The sequence below is a fragment of the Pinus tabuliformis genome, chromosome 2_2 (genome assembly GCF_031772625.1).
Source record: "Pinus tabuliformis cultivar Carrire ecotype Pingquan chromosome 2_2, CPIR1, whole genome shotgun sequence".
Classification (NCBI taxonomy): Eukaryota; Viridiplantae; Streptophyta; class Pinopsida; order Pinales; family Pinaceae; genus Pinus; species Pinus tabuliformis.
Genome location: NC_142300.1, coordinates 455,050,345 through 455,056,095, shown reverse-complemented (window position 1 = coordinate 455,056,095; position 5,751 = coordinate 455,050,345). Strand labels below are relative to the sequence as shown.

At 34.7% G+C, this 5,751-nt stretch overlaps 1 long non-coding RNA gene across 1 annotated transcript; it reads right to left on the bottom strand.

The window, feature by feature from the left end:
* Window positions 1-837: 837 nt before the first annotated feature.
* Window positions 838-1,877, bottom strand: LOC149193214 (uncharacterized). The gene is made up of 2 exons (XR_016254927.1): window positions 1,240-1,877; window positions 838-937 (listed from the first exon to the last, which is right to left on the bottom strand). It is a non-coding gene; the product is annotated as an uncharacterized LOC149193214 (long non-coding RNA).
* Between the last annotated feature and the right edge of the window lie 3,874 nt (window positions 1,878-5,751).

Below are 5,751 nucleotides of genomic sequence, written 5' to 3'. Positions count from 1 at the left end.
AGAACAGAATGCCAACCCGGTAGGGAACCCACTTGCTATTTTGCTGGCGCTTGAGAATAACTTCAATACAGGGGCAGTCGAACTTGCAACTTCTAGCCTAGCTGGGGCTAGTCAGTGCCAGAAGGGCAGTTGATAGTCAATCATAGCCAGTGCTCATTACCTTTGCCGAAAGGTAATAATCTAATAATCTGGTAATATTCTGCATGTAAGAATTTCCAAAAGCACAGTCATTAATAACCTCTTAATATTCTGCATGTAAGAACTTCCATACATTTTTTGTCTGCACAGGTATGTTTTTTCACAGTGAATCTAATTATATACTTCAGATTTAACATGGATACAATCTGAACATTGATACAATAGGTAGAGTTGAAGGAAAGAAAAACGTAATGAAAAGTAATTGGTTTGCACGAAACCTGTTACGGCCCCAAAACATAAACCCTAAAGAGTCGATTTTCAGGAAATTAATGACAGAAAAGCAATGAATTGAATACTGACCGCGAAATGGGAGAGATTGACAATGGTCCAGGCGGTGCCAGCAGTGCATCCGAATAGAGAGAGTACGATGATCCATGTGAAGAAGAGTATGAGAATGTAGGTCGTCCACACGCCGGGATACATAAACCATGATGTGTTCTTGTTCAAAAACAGAGGAAACTATATTTCCATATGACTCTGGTGGGTAACCAATGGAGGATCGTTGAACCCAGTCAACAGTGGCACAGTGCATATGTTCTGATTAGAGCACATGAAGTCAGGAAATTTCGAAATCATACCAAGTCCTGTAGGGTCAAGAAAAACCAATACAAGGACAGAGGGGGATATGACCTAGAATAATTCATTCAAAACTGTCATAAAGTCGTAAACATCAGTACTGGAAAAAGGGAAACCCCAATACAGGTCGAGAACGAGTGTCACGAGCCGATAGGAAGGTAGCCTGTCACAGATAGACTAAAACGGAAGTAAATCTGTGGAGGAAACTGGTCCTACCCCGACCAAGGGCCACAAAATAAGAAATTAGAAACAACAGGTCAAAACCAGAGGCCGCTTTCACCACATCAAAGGAAAATCATTTCTGGTAACGCTATTCGCAAATGATGAAGGAGAAAAAAAACAATGAATAGAGAGATTCCTAATCAACAGTACCGCCCTCATTCTTAACGCAGACATTTAGCACTCGAATCGGAAAACCAGGCGATAAGAGTCAACGAGGTAATGTAGGCAAAGGGTTTCACATACCTATAGACAAATGAACCCATGACGCGACCAGGGCTTGCATCTTGTCACACCTGACCAGTCCCTCTTTCCTGTTAACACACAGAAAAATGGAGATTAGCATCCGAAACATATTCTACAGCTCAATTGGAAGCAAATAAACCCAAGACATCAAGGCAGTAAAACAAGCCGTGGAGTTACAGGACCCCCCAATTTTCCGGGACGAGGAGGCTTTTCGGGGGCGAGGAGGCGAGGGAGGGGAATCTGCAGCTTGACGGACCAAGCCGAGAGGCTCTTCTGACCAAATCGAACACCAACAATCAGGTAAGTTGCTTTAATGCAACCGCTGCAGTGCATGCAGCCTGCATGCTGAACACTTGCCGCCGCCTGCATGCTGAACACTTGCCGCCGGAGAATATGCCAAACCTTAGCATATGCCTGTTTGCAGAAACCTTAGCATATGAATTGATGAATTAATGTTAGCATTAAAATCAGACCACTGACGGTCACAGCGAAACATACACGCCTATTTCCGAAATAACCTAAGCTTTGGCCTCTCCCGCCTCGGGAAGAGGCCAAATAAGATGGCAGTCCTTCGGCATCCTGGCGGGGAGGGCAGACATCCTTGAAACCTTGATCTAAAACCTAACCTAATTATTCCCAAAAATATTACTACAATATTAACGAACAATATACTTAACCTGTCATCGTCATCGTTGTTAAATTTTCTTTATGCAATTGCCCAACATATGCTTTGTTGCACTCAAAACATTAAGTTTTTCATCGATATTTGTGATTCCTTTTTAGTTGTTACCGTCAAAATGCAATTTTAAAAATATTTAATATTTTTTCGTTTTAAAATTTTATCTAATTTGGATATTTAATTATATATTTAAAATTAAAAATATATTTTTTAATTTAAATTTGAAATTTAGTTATTTATTTACTATATTTATAATTTAAGAAATTATTATTCATGTTTTTCAATATTATATTTAAATATAAAAGAAAAAATAAATTATAAAAAAATGTTTTAAATATATATAAATGTAAGATTATATTTTTGAATATTATATAAGTTTTATATAAATGGTGTAAATATTTACACGAGATTTTTGGTTTTAGTTATTATTATTTTTAATATTTATACATCTTATAATTTAGTATAATGAAATTTAATATAAAAAATATGTATAATATACCTTTATGTAATAACATATAATTTAAATTAATATAATATTAAAAATAATTCAAATTAATATAATATAAAAAATAACTAAAATTATTACAATTCAATATAATGTAAATAAGAAAATTAAAAAAGAATATTGAATATTACTTATTCATATATAAATAGATCTTTTAAACACCAGAGGATCTATTTCTTAGTTTATTGCTTATTTGTTAAATAGATTTAGAATTAAAAGAAAATTATATTAATTAACTTTTCAATAAAATAGTAACATTAAAATAAAATATAATGTTTTTCCCTTAAAATTTAAAACAAAGTGTTATAGAGTCTAGATGCAATTCTAGATGGAAAAAGGCTATTTCAAATTATAATTTTTAACATCTTCTTTATCAAATAAGTTACAAAATCATGATAACCAAACACTCATAAAATTTATGAATTAAATAACCATCTTCTATAACTTTCTAAATAATAACTAATAGTACAAAAATATTCTAAAATAATTGCAAACAATAATTAACAACAAAACTAATAAAGATAATTATGGAAAGAAGTAGTACCAAACTAATATATTATAGAAAATCTTAATACATAATTATATAGTTCATTGGTATGTAGCTGATAAGTCTTTCATCTACCTAATACTTAGGATAAATAACTAGGATAATCTTGAACCTATGTTTAAAGTAGGTAGATTTTTATTCATAAGATATCTAAAATATTTTGGCTCTAAAATATGTTCTAAAATATATTTTGAATATAAACTCTTATCATGTTATGTCATATAAAAAAGTTATTATTAAAAGAAAACTTAATATAAATAATTTAAATTTTATAATAATAATACTCAAAACATGATTTAAACACCCAATATCTTAGTACAAATAATGTTTAGATGATTATTACTATTATTGGAATGTGATTATTCATTACAATATAGTTTTTGGCTTATGGGGATGAACAAATTTTATGCACAAATGCATAGTGCTAGTGCTTATGGAAATCTTCAGTGTCGCACTATGGCTAGCATTCGAATTGGTTGCCATTATTGGTCAACAATGAGTGTCCCCTATACATATGTGCTTTAGCTTACATATTATGAAACTTGGACACTATTTTCTCTAAGTTAAGTGACTTAAATTATGTATGGTAGTGTACCACCTTAACAAATCTAAATATTGGTACCATCTTGTTAGGCGTATAAATGGTTTGATGATTTATGACTTTTTATTTTTTATTCATGAATTACAATTTGGATTAAATAAGGGGATTCATGAATAAACCAATATCATATCGTGTGGATTTAGAATTGAGGGGTAGGTAGGTTGGGGGGGTTGGGGTGGTATATACATAGTCACATATTTATTCAATATATTAGATGATATTAAGGAACTAGCAGGGGATGTGTAACCTCCCCTCCCACGATTACCCACTTTTATGGGCTCTCTAATGTAAACATGAGCTAAGTGTCACTATGATATGACCTGACTCCCAAGTTCTATTTAAGCAAGTGGGACCTACATACTGAAGACTTATTGACATTCCTCAGGGACTACAAACAACTCATGAGGTAAACAACCACCCCAGATGACCAATCCCTGAGTTGGAACTCTTTTTCACTACCTTAAGTCCATAACCGCACCCATAAAATTGCATGCATGTGGTTATGAGGCTCCAACCACATGCATAAACATGCCTCCATGTTGTTATTACCTGAGATCCTCAGTTTTGTGCTAGCAGTTGCGAGATCTATGCCACTTTTTCAGGCTAGCCTCCAAACCATTACCCAAAACTACCTGTAACTTTCCAAAATCGTAACAATGATGATAACAATGATAAACAATCCAAACTTGAGCAAGTTCTTGACCTAGACATGCCCAATGCATACTAGACATTTTGTTGAACATATGGTAAACATGAAAGCTATAGGTCATGAATGCATAACTGATCAAAAGGGTTTGGATTTCATCTGAGAATGACCAAGACGACTCAATTCCGTCTCAAGCCAGCTGCATCAACACTTGTTAGCCCATACATTCATCAACCATTCATTAAGTTATCAAATCATAACAAGAGCCATAGTTAGAGCACATCATAGAACTATGCAAATAACCAACATATAACCAAAATAGGAACCATGACAAATCTGCCATAAAATCAGCATAATAACAAGTACATGTGCGCATTAATCATATAGAGAAAATAACTCATCATTACATATGCACAAGCCAACCAAGTCAGGGACTTCGATGTACCACCCGACCATAGATTGGGCCAAAACAAATATTTCTTTCAACCAATCACCCTTGTGCCATATTCCAAGCATGAATATGGGATATCATCAGATAAATCAATACATAATAAACCAGGGACTCCAAAGGTTAAACCACCTTCACCCTTAAGCTACCATGATCTCACCTAAACTGGTCCCGAGATCACAAAACCAAACCAAGCTTGGATGCCTCATAATTCCTTCACCATACCTTGAGGAATTTTCCTGTCTCCACCCACCTGTGGGGGGATTCCCAGAGAAAACCATATCCACCCCTAACCCTTTGGGATTTTCCTGAGACCACCTCACTCGGTTCCAGAGCCATCCAATAATCCAAATCTCAACCAAGAATGAATCCCATCACACCATAGCTATATATAAAATGGAAAGCCAAGGCTAAAACCACTGTTAAACTAGGCAAAAGCCATGCCAATGGCAAAAAAATAGCAAAATAACCAAATGCATATACCATGCATTCACACCTTAGCTAGGAAATCACACATGCCACATGTTACCTACAAAATCCTCCTACTGAAATTGTTGATCCAACCTTCCTTTACTTTCCCTTGCTTGTCCTTTGCTTTCCTTTTCTCATCCTTTCTCCCAATCCAAGTGAATGCTAAAGTGCTCCAAGAATACTATAAGTGTGTGTGAGAGAGAATGAAAGTAGAGAGCCAAAACTGAACTAACAAAAGTTGTGAATTTTTTCTATGATGCCCTTTTTATCATTGAGACCTCTTTTTGTCTTCATTTTCCTTCAGTTTTCCTCCAATTTCCCTCACATGCAAATTTTTGTCTCTTCATCTCCCTTTTCTCCTATTTTCCTTTATTTTCATAATTAAATTCCAATTAATGCCTCTTTTCCTTTGCCAATGTCTTTGCCAATTTCCTTAGCCATAATAAACTACAAATGATGCCCACTATAGTGTTTACCCAACATTCAACTTGGAATACGTGTCCCATGACCTTGGTCTTATTATTTTTTCCTTTATTACATGAAACTTTGACCCGAGGTTGTTAGAAAGCCATCTCCCTTGGGGGAACACCTTGCTTAGTGTTCTATGACACCTAT